The following is an 11,741-nucleotide window of genomic DNA, read 5'->3' on the forward strand; positions in this document are numbered from 1 at the left end:
TCCCCACACTGTGACGGGGCCATTGTGCTGACTCCTCATGTGGTTGCCACCTCACCACTCTGTGACTGACCACTATGTTGACTCCTCAATGCTGTCACCACTCTCACCCTGGGCCACTATGTTGATTCCTCATGTGGTTGCCACCCTCCCCACCCTGTGACGGGGCCATTGTGCTGAATCCTCATGCGGTTGCCACCCTCCCCACTCTGTGATGGGGCCACTATGTTGACTTCTCTCGCTGTTGTTACCTTCTGTGACAGGGCCACTAGTGTCCCTGTTTGACCTTGTTGACATCACTATGTTTTTACCCTTCTTCTAATCTGCCTGTAATGAAAAGCCCCACGGATCCTGTCTTTGGAGCATCCATAAGGCCTGTATCCCTATTTGGCATCAGGATTGACTGATCATTTGGGAGCCGAAAGCAGGAGTGGGTCCAAAACACAGAAGACATGCAAATATTCCAATCACGTGTCATCTCTGTTTTGGATCCACTCCTGTTTTTTTTTGTTTTTTTTTGTGGCCTTAGCAATACTGATGAATTTCTGAGCAAATGCTGACCGACTGATGGTGGAGGCATAAAAGACAGGATCCGTGTTTTGGCGGGTTCTTATGTCGGATCAGAAGAGAAGAAGAGTAAAATAAACAGTGACTGCTGACACCCTCTCCGCTCTGTCATGGGGATACTACTTGTATTAGTGTGTAACAGAACAGGTTCTGTAGAAATCCATATGGAATCAGCTGTTGACGGTGTAAAAGGAATGCGCTCTTTTAGTCTATGGTGGAATCTTGGGCCACTGCAGGGTTCTTTATACCTGGCATTGACCTGTAAGGCTGAGTTCACATTTGAGTTATTTGGTCAGTTTTAGCCCTGTGACTGCCCAAATAAGTGACGTGTGCAGTGATTCTAGGAGCGACGCCTGCCATCTGCCTGTCATACTGACTGACAGTATTATTTCACTACCACAGCAGACTCCCTATGTGTGTTACTGCACGGCACAGTGTTCTACACCACTATACAGGACAATTCACTCATCTCTACCCAGAATATGATCGGTCCAGGCTAGGGCTGCACGATATGGGAATTTTGTGCGATTGCGATTAGGGCCCTAAAAATTGCGATAACGATATACGATGCAATATTTTAAAGGAATTGTGCTAGAGGTCTATTTGCTTGGATTTTCCCATATGAGCCGCTGACGCGGCTGGGTATGACATAGTTATGGGGGATCTGTGGATGACGCTGTGTTGTGGGGGATCTGTGGAGGACGCTGTTATATGGGGGATCTGTGGAGGACGCTGTTATGTGGGGGATCTGTGGAGGACGCTGTTATGGGGGGATCTGTGGAGGACGCCGTTATGTGGGGGATCTGTGGAGGACGCCGTTATGTGGGGGATCTGTGGAGGACGCTGTTATGTGGGGGATCTGTGGAGGACGCTGTTATGGGGGGGATCTGTGGAGGACGCTGTTATGGGGGGATCTGTGGAGGACGCCGTTATGTGGGGGATCTGTGGAGGACGCCGTTATGGGGGGGATCTGTGGAGGACGCTGTTATGGGGGGGATCTGTGGAGGACGCCGTTATATGGGGGATCTGTGGAGGACGCCGTTATATGGGGGATCTGTGGAGGACGCCGTTATATGGGGGATCTGTGGAGGACGCCGTTATGGGGGGATCTGTGGAGGACGCCGTTATGTGGGGGATCTGTGGAGGACGGCGTTATGTGGGGGATCTGTGGAGGACGCCGTTATGTGGGGGATCTGTGGAGGACGCCGTTATGGGGGGGATCTGTGGAGGATGCCGCTATGGGGGGGATCTGTGGAGGACGCCGTTATGTGGGGGATCTGTGGAGGACGCCGTTATGGGGGGGATCTGTGGAGGACGCCGTTATGGGGGGGATCTGTGGAGGACGCCGTTATGGGGGGGATCTGTGGAGGACGCCGTTATGGGGGGATCTGTGGAGGACGCTGTTATGGGGGGATCTGTGGAGGACACCGTTATGGGGGGATCTGTGGAGGACGCCGTTATGTTGGGGATCTGTGGAGGACGCCGTTATGTGGGGGATCTGTGGAGGACGCCGTTATGTGGGGGATCTGTGGAGGACGCCGTTATGGGGGGGATCTGTGGAGGACGCCGTTATGTGGGGGATCTGTGGAGGACGCCGTTATGGGGGGGATCTGTGGAGGACGCCGTTATGTGGGGGATCTGTGGAGGACGCCGTTATGTGGGGGATCTGTGGAGGACGCCGTTATATGGGGGATCTGTGGAGGACGCCGTTATATGGGGGATCTGTGGAGGACGCCGTTATGGGGGGATCTGTGGAGGACGCCGTTATGTGGGGGATCTGTGGAGGACGCCGTTATGTGGGGGATCTGTGGAGGACGCCGTTATATGGGGGATCTGTGGAGGACGCCGTTATGTGGGGGATCTGTGGAGGACGCCGTTATATGGGGGATCTGTGGAGGACGCCGTTATGGGGGGATCTGTGGAGGACGCCGTTATGTGGGGGATCTGTGGAGGACGCCGTTATGTGGGGGATCTGTGGAGGACGCCGTTATGGGGGGGATCTGTGGAGGACGCCGTTATATGGGGGATCTGTGGAGGACGCCGTTATGGGGGGGATCTGTGGAGGACGCCGTTATATGGGGGATCTGTGGAGGACGCCGTTATGGGGGGATCTGTGGAGGACGCCGTTATGTGGGGGATCTGTGGAGGACGCCGTTATGTGGGGGATCTGTGGAGGACGCCGTTATGGGGGGGATCTGTGGAGGACGCCGTTATGGGGGGGATCTGTGGAGGACGCCGTTATGGGGGGGATCTGTGGAGGACGCCGTTATGTGGGGGATTTGTGGAGGACGCCGTTATGGGGGGGATCTGTGGAGGACGCCGTTATGGGGGGGATCTGTGGAGGACGCCGTTATGGGGGGGATCTGTGGAGGACGCCGTTATGGGGGGATCTGTGGAGGACGCTGTTATGGGGGGATCTGTGGAGGACTCCGTTATGGGGGGATCTGTGGAGGACTCCGTTATGGGGGGATCTGTGGAGGACGCCGTTATGTGGGGGATCTGTGGAGGACGCCGTTATGTGGGGGATCTGTGGAGGACGCCGTTATGTGGGGGATCTGTGGAGGACGCCGTTATGTGGGGGATCTGTGGAGGACGCCGTTATGTGGAGGACGCCGTTATATGGGGGATCTGTGGAGGACGCTGTTATATGGGGGATCTGTGGAGGACGCTGTGTTGTGGGGGATCTGTGGAGGGTGCTGTTATATGGGGGATCTGTGGAGGGTGCTGTTATATGGGGGATCTGTGGAGGACGCTGTGTTGTGGGGGATCTGTGGAGGACGCTGTTATATGGGGGATCTGTGGAGGACGCTGTTATATGGGGGATCTGTGGAGGGCGCTGTTATGGGGGATCAGTGGAGGACGCTGTTATGTGGGGGATCAGTGGAGGACGCTGTTATGTGGGGGATCTGTGGAGGACGCTGTTATATGGGGGATCTGTGGAGGACGCTGTGTTGTGGGGGATCTGTGGAGGGTGCTGTTATATGGGGGATCTGTGGAGGGTGCTGTTATATGGGGGATCTGTGGAGGACGCTGTGTTGTGGGGGATCTGTGGAGGACGCTGTTATATGGGGGATCTGTGGAGGGCATGTTATGGGGGATCAGTGGAGGACGCTGTTATGTGGGGGATCAGTGGAGGACGCTGTTATGTGGGGGATCAGTGGAGGACGCTGTTATATGGGGGATCAGTGGAGGACGCTGTTATATGGGGGATCTGTGGAGGACGCTGTTATGTGGGGGGATCTGTGGAGGGCGCTGTTATGGGGGATCTGTGGAGGGCACTGTTATGGGGGATCTGTGGAGGGCGCTGTTATGGGGGATCTGTGGAGGGCGCTGTTATGGGGGATCTGTGGAGGACACTTATGGGGGACCTGTGGATGGCACTGTTATAGGGGATGTGTGGAGGACACATAGGGCCATGAGGGGGGCCAGCTTAAGACATATAGCATCTTATGCTGGTCTTCCTCATGTGTCCTAAACTGGGCACATAACTGCCTTTTGCGTGTAAAGTGTTTTACTAGTGTGTGGGGGTGAAACAATCTCTCTCCTAACAGGTCCGGCCGCTCGCTGCAGAGCATTGCATTCATAGTGAGTACAGAGGCCGGACCTGTTAGGAGAGAGATTGTTTCACCCCCACACACACTAGTAAAACACTTTACACGCAAAAGGCAGTTATGTCCCCAGGGCCCCTTTTTATATATAATCGCTGCATGTTCGGGTTGGCCAAATCGCCATATCGCATTTGCCGATTATCGCGATTCGATTATTTTTTCGATTTATCGTGCAGCCCTAGTCCAGGCTGAATTCCACTGTCTCTGATGTTGGCAGTGCAAGATCACTGGCCCCAATTCATTTAACCCCTTAAAACATCAGTTACTTATTCAAATCAGTGGAAACTGATGAGGCTGAAGTCGTTGTTTTTTATTCGTCAGTTTCTTATTCGCATCTTTTGTATTTTTGTTGTTTTTTTAATGAGGAGAATTTATCACCAGTAATAATGTTGCAGTGAGCGTCCTCGAGGGGAAATCAGGGTAAAAGCGGCATTAAAATACAAAAGACGGACACAAAATGGGCAGAAAAGTGTGATTTAAAGACTGAAATGGATTCGGGCACTGATCTCACACTGATGACATGCAGAGGGTAGTGCCCGCACTATATACAGGGGAGTTCATCCTAAACAGGTTCTGGCACAAGAACTGGCAGCAAAGTGGACAGACGGACGCTGTCACTGATCTCAATAAGTAACTGGTGTTTTGGCTAAATGAATTTGGGCCAGTGATTAGCTCAAATTATGTGGGGCATCACCCTCTGTATGTTGGCAGTGTGAGATCAGGGGCCGAAATAATTTAAATATGACACGGTTATGGGAGCGCTGTGGATGTCATGGTTATGGGGCGCTGTGGATGTCATGGTTATGGGAGCGCTGTGGATGTCACGGCTATGGGGGCGCTGTGGATGTCACGGCTATGGGAGCGCTGTGGATGTCACGGCTATGGGGGCGCTGTGGATGTCACGGCTATGGGGGCGCTGTGGATGTCACGCCTATGGGGGGCGCTGTGGATGTCACGGCTATGGGGGGCGCTGTGGATGTCACGGCTATGGGGGGGCGCTGTGGATGTCACGGCTATGGGGGGCGCTGTGGATGTCACGGTTATGGATGGCCGGTATGAATCCGGGTAATTCTGCTCGTAGATAATAAATAAATCAACAGGCTCCAAAAAGATATAGAAATAATAATGGAGAAGAAGTGCGCAGGTCTCCAGTGTGAGGCGCTAACGAGACAGAAATCATAGAACAGCGGAAGGAAATTCACAAGTAAAGTGACTGAAATAAACAATAGTAAAATCACCAACCGATATGACAGACGTCTGTAGGGGATGTGTCCTCCCCGACGCGCGTTTCCACTGCTGCCTTCATCTTGGGGTTGGTGCTGCTGTGTGTGAGAAGCCTTTTACAGTTGCAAGAAAAAGTATGTGAACCCTTTGGAATGATATGGATTTCTGCACAAATTGGTCATAAAATGTGATCTGATCTTCATCTAAGTCACAACAATAGACAATCACAGTCTGCTTAACCTAATAACACACAAAGAATTAAATGTTACCATGTTTTTATTGAACACACCATGTAAACATTCACAGTGCAGGTGGAAAAAGTATGTGAACCCTTGGATTTAATAACTGGTTGAACCTCCTTTGGCAGCAATAACTTCAACCAAACGTTTCCTTTATTTGCAGATCAGACGTGCACAACGGTCAGGAGTAATTCTTGACCATTCCTCTTTACAGAACTGTTTCAGTTCAGCAATATTCTTGGGATGTCTGGTGTGAATCGCTTTCTTGAGGTCATGCGGCAGCATCTCAATCGGAGGACTCTTCCAGAAGGCGTATTATTTTCTGCTTAAGCCATTCTGTTGTTGATTTACTTCTATTGATGTTGGTTTGCTGTGCCTCTTTTTCTCCACACATAGTGTTGTGTGTTTCTTCCAAACAACTCAACTTTGGTTTCATCAGAATATTTTGCCAGTACTGCTGTGGAACATCCAGGTGCTCTTGTGCAAACTGTAAACGTGCAGCAATGTTTTTTTGGACAGCAGTGGCTTCCTCTGTGGTATCCTCCCATGAAATCCATTCTTGTTTAGTGTTTTACGTATCGTAGATTCGCTAACAGGGATGTTAGCATATGCCTGAGATATTTGTAAGTCTTTAGCTGTCACTCTAGGATTCTTCTTCACCTCATTGAGCAGTCTGCGCTGTGCTCTTGCAGTCATCTTTATAGGACGGCCACTCCTAGGTAGAGTAGCATCAGTGCTGAACTTTCTCCATTTATAGACAATTTGTCTTACCATGGACTGATGAACAGCAAGGCTTTTGGAGATACTTTTATAACCCTTTCCAGCTTTATGCAAGTCAACAATTCTTAAATCGTAGGTCTTCTGAGAGCTCTTTTGTGCGAGGCATCATTCACATCAGGCAATGCTTCTTGTGAAAAGCAAACCCAGAACTGGTGTGTGTTTTTTATAGGGCAGGGCAGCTGTAACCAACACCTCCAATCTCATCTCATTGATTGGACTCCAGTTGGCTGACACCTCACTCCAATTAGCTCTTGGAGATGTCATTAGTCTAGGAGTTCACATACTTTTTCCACCTGCACTGTGAATGTTTACATGGTGTGTTCAATAAAAACATGGTAACATTTAATTATTTGTGTGTTATTAGTTTAAGCAGACTGTGATTGTCTATTGTTGTGACTTAGATGAAGATCAGATCACATTTTATGACCAATTTGTGCAGAAATCCATATAATTCCAAAGGGTTCACATACTTTTTCTTGCAACTGTATACAAGTGTATAATATAATACTCACCACTTATTTATTTGGCGCATGCGCGTACAGGAAGGAAGGAAACCCGGTTCCCAATGCCAAGAGAATACAAAGGAGGCAGGACAGGAAGTGGTGGTCTCGTGCTCACCACACCAGCACAGGGGAGGAGGAGCCAAGCAGAATGCAGCGCATGCGCACATGATGAGGGATATTAATGCTCCATATTGGAGAAGGGCAGAATGACCCGGGGAAACAGGGAGAGATTCTGGAATTCCTTGGATTTCTTCATTCAATCCCTCCGGTGTCAGAGTCCGCATCCTGACCCTCCAGAAGGCTCTTAATATTGATGACCTATCCTCAAGATAGGTCATCAGTATCAGATTGGCGGGGATTCGACATCTTGCACCCCCACAGGTCAACTGTATAAGGAGAAGGCGTGCGCTGTCTCCTGTCCTGCTCGCCGCTGTTGTGTCTATGGCAAGCAGGGACATGGCAGGCGCGCACAGCGTGTACCTTCTCTTTATACAGCTGATTGACTGGGGTGTCGAACCTTCCCCCCCCTTCCATCCCGATCTGATATTGATGACCTCCGCTCACCTATGATTTTGATGCGCTGCTGGATCCTATAGTTCTCTCATGTGCCGGCACACTTAGGCCCCTTGCAGACGAGCGTGTCCGGATGCGTCCCGGTGCATTGCGGCAAACCCGCGCGAGTAGGAACGCAATTGCAGTCAGTTTTGACTGCGATTGCGTTCCGATGTTCAGTTTTTATCGCGTGGGTGCAATGTGTTGCACGCGCGTGATAAAAAACCGACTGTGGTACCCAGACCCGAACTTCAGGTTTGGGTTAGGTGTTGTGTAGATTGTATTATTTCCCCTTATAACATGGTTATAAGGGAAAATAATAGCATTCTGAATACAGAATGCATAGTACAATAGGGCTGGAGGGGTTAAAAAAAATAATAATAAAAAAAAATATATATATATATATAATTATTTTTTTTACTCCCCTTAATCCACTTGTTCGCACAGCCCGGCTTCTCTTCTGTCTTCATCTGTGAGCAATAGGACCTTTGATGACATCACTGCGTTCATCACATGGTCCATCACATGATCCATCACCATGGTGATGGATCATGTGATGAGCGTAGTGAGGTCATCAATGGTCCTATTGCTCACAGATGAATACAGAAGAGATGCCGGCTGCGCGAACAAGTGGATTAAGGTGAGTTAAATTATTATTATTCTTTTTTTTAACCCCTCCAGCCCTATTGTACTATGCATCCTGTATTCAGAATGCTATTATTTTCCCTTATAACCATGTTATAAGGGGAAATAATAATGATCGGGTCCCCATCCCGATTGTCACCTAGCAACCGTGCGTGAAAATCGCACCGCATCCGCACTTGCTTGCGGATGCTTGCGATTTTCACGCAACCCCATTCATTTCTATGGGGCATGCTGCGATTTTCACGCAACGAACAAGTGATGCGTGAAAATCACCGCTCGTGTGCACAGCCCCATAGAAATGAATGGGTCAGGATTCAGTGCGGGTGCAATACGTTCAACTCATGCATTGCACCCACGCAGAATACTCACCCGTGTGAAAGGGGCCTTACTTGCGCGTGTGTAGTAGGGATATGGAAACGCCAATTTCTGCTGTTTCAGTGTCCGGAATGGTATGAAGGATAAGTTTATTCCTCTCAATAGGTTGGTGCCGCAATTACACTTGAAGGATTAATACCGCAGTTACACCAGACGCATTTCCAAACTGTACGTTTTCTTCCTCAGTGGTATAAAAATGAGGGACCAATCGCTCCTTATCCGGAGCTGTGCTGATACCAGAACCTGGGCCGGACCGTGTCAGGCTGTTTTTGTAGTATTCTAGTCATTCACAATGCACACCCTGCGGTTTTTTTAGTTGTTCTATATACCAACAAATAAAACATACAAATGATCTAGATTATAAAATCCAATATATAGAAAATACAAAAGATCCAAGTTGATCAACAAGTCATAAAACTGGGAATAAATTTTTTTTTGAATAAAATAGAATGTAGTGTAAAAGGGCTAATGTGATCTTCATTCCGGGGTGTTAGGTTGTATTCACACGTCCGCAATGTGTTTTGCGGAGACACGGATCCGCAAAACACGGAAAGCGGCAATGTGCTTTCCGTATTTTGCGGACCGCACATTGCCGACATAATAGAATATGCCTGTTCTTGTCCGCAATTGCGGACAAGAATAGGACATGTTCTATTTTTTTGCGGAAACGGAAGCACGGATGCGGAAGTGCGGATCCGCAAATGTGGATGCAGACAGCACGTTCCGTCCCCATAGAGAATGAATGGGTCCGCACCCTTTCCGCAAAATTGCGGAAAGGATGCGGACCCATTTTGCGGACGTGTGAATGGAGCCTTAGTTCGCTCTGCAGGTCTGTCTGCATTTTATTCAATTATTTATTTATTTTTTATCAACTTATGTTTTGTATTTTATATATATTGGATTTTATGACATATCATGAAACTGCCTTGACCTCACACATGTTTCGATCCATATGAAAAGAGAGAACACAACATCTACACTTTATTATCTCCTCCAATGTCTCCTCTTATCTCCAGGTATTATATTTTACATGAGATTTTGTAGGATTTTACATTGTCTCATCTTCTCTCCATTCAGGTTCCTACAATATAGGATCTGCTCAGTGGAGATCTTCTATATAAGATCCTTCTCCTGATTGACCCAACAAGAATGGACAGAGACAAGATGGCAGAGAGGATAATAAATCTCACCCTAGAGATCCTCTTCCGGCTTACTGGAGAGGTGAGAGATTCTGATGATGTCACATTACATCATCTTATCTATGTTACTAACAGATGGACATGACTGGAGAGGTGAGGGACCCTGGAGATGTATGGAGTGATAGTTATTACTGTGTCTCTCCATAACCAGGACTACACAGTAGTGAAGAAGACCTCTAGTGAGCGCTGTCAGGACCCTGTGTCTGAAGGATGGGGAATAACCCTGAGCCCAATCATGGGGCCTCCACCTCACCCCCTGATACATGAGGAAATCAATAGAAAGAAGATCCTAGAACTTACCAACAAGATGATTGAGCTGCTGACTGGAGAGGTGACACTGCTGGGAATGCTGGGACATTATACAGGAACGCTATGAAGGGATCTGGGTGATGACTGTATCATTGTGTTGTCAGGTTCCTATAAGGTGTCAGGATGTCACCATCTATTTCTCCATGGAAGAGTGGGAGTATTTAGAAGGACACAAAGATCTGTACAAGGACGTCATGATGGAGGATCACCGGCCCCTCGCATCACCAGGTAATAGACATGACTAAATACACACGTCCTCTCATTATCTGTATGTAAGGGATGAATTCAGTCACTGGATGTGTTTCCTAAAGTTAAGGAAGAGAGAAGAACACCAGAGAGATGTCCCAGTCCTCTTCTTCTACAGGATGGGTCAGAAGAACATCACAATGCCCCACAGGATGATCAGGTAGATGGAGATAAGGTCTCATGAAATGTCCCCTATGGTCTGTAGAAGACTGTGAAGATCTTGTGTTCAGTCTTGTTTTATCCACCAGTATTATATGTTTTATCTTTGTATAATGAGAAAGATGGAGATGGCAGGATTACAGCTGACCATAGACGTTACATGTTGTCTGGTTCTTCTCACAATTTTCTGCCTGTCTAGACTTTTAAGATGGCCTTCTCTGTGAACTGCTGCAGATCTTTTGTGGCTGCACAAGAGTCGCACAATAGTTTTTTGAGAGGTCCATGGCCAGGACCATGCAATACTACAAATGGTCAATCATAGTTGTGCCCGGATTGTCAGCTTGAACTAGGGTTGGGCAATATCAAAAATATTCCTACGATAACGATATTAAGAAATGTATCGCAATAGATGCCCATTTAGAAGAAAAAAACGCTAGAGGCCACAAGGAGACATTATACTGTATGGGGGCCACAAGGAGACATTATACTGTATGGTGACCACAAGGAGACATTATACTGTATGGGGGCCACAAGGAGACATTATACTGTATGGGGGGCCAAAAGGTGACATTATACTGTATGGGACAACAATTTGTAACCCCTCCGCCATCAGTATAATAATTAGACACAAAGAAAATTTCTGTGCGATATCAGGAAGAGGTGAAGCCGCAGTCCCAGAAATTGGAGTAAGTCCCTTCTCCAGAAAATCAGCCAAAGTACATATGTATGGGTCCGCGCTAGGTTTCCACAGGCAGGCGTTTCACTCACAGGAAGATTCTATGGAGATTCCACGATGTTACAGGCACATCTCCAATAACAATCCCGATACCGACCAGCAAAGTTTTTTTCCTCCTCTCCTTCAGGAGAAACAGAACATAGTGCAATACCCAGGGTGTTTAATATTCAGTAAGGTTTATTGTACTTACAAACATCGATAGGTAAAAAGCGTGTGTAGATGCCCGACCCGGGTTTCTCCTTTGTTTCATCTGGGACGTTACAAACTAATCAGCCAAAGCTGTGTTCTTATACCTCCCAACTCTTATGTCAGATCCTGTTTCCCGAATTCCGATTCACATATAATCGTATACATTCGATAAACATTCGATTATTTAAATCGTATACATTCGATAAACATTCGATTATTTAAAATCGCATTATAAAATCGACCCTTTTAAAACGTACAATAAAATCGTATGAAGATTTAAAAAAAAAATTATATGAAAATTTTCACACATAAAATTGCCAACACATTGCTACATTGTTGACTTCAATGAACACATTAAAGCAAGTGCCAGTGTGCGCGCTCTGAGTTGGACATGAGCCACACATTTAATCTAG

General features: G+C 47.7%; 1 long non-coding RNA gene across 1 annotated transcript in view; it reads left to right on the forward strand.

Moving 5' to 3' along the window:
* Positions 1-9,898, forward strand: part of LOC122940508 — a 39,285-nt gene extending 29,387 nt beyond the window's left edge. The window contains exons 2-3 of the long non-coding RNA XR_006390333.1: positions 9,568-9,711; positions 9,841-9,898. This is a non-coding gene — a long non-coding RNA (uncharacterized LOC122940508). The remainder of the gene's footprint in view (positions 1-9,567; positions 9,712-9,840) is intronic.
* The last annotated feature ends 1,843 nt before the right edge of the window (positions 9,899-11,741 follow it).

This window comes from Bufo gargarizans, chromosome 6, assembly GCF_014858855.1.
Source record: "Bufo gargarizans isolate SCDJY-AF-19 chromosome 6, ASM1485885v1, whole genome shotgun sequence".
NCBI classification, from domain to species: Eukaryota; Metazoa; Chordata; class Amphibia; order Anura; family Bufonidae; genus Bufo; species Bufo gargarizans.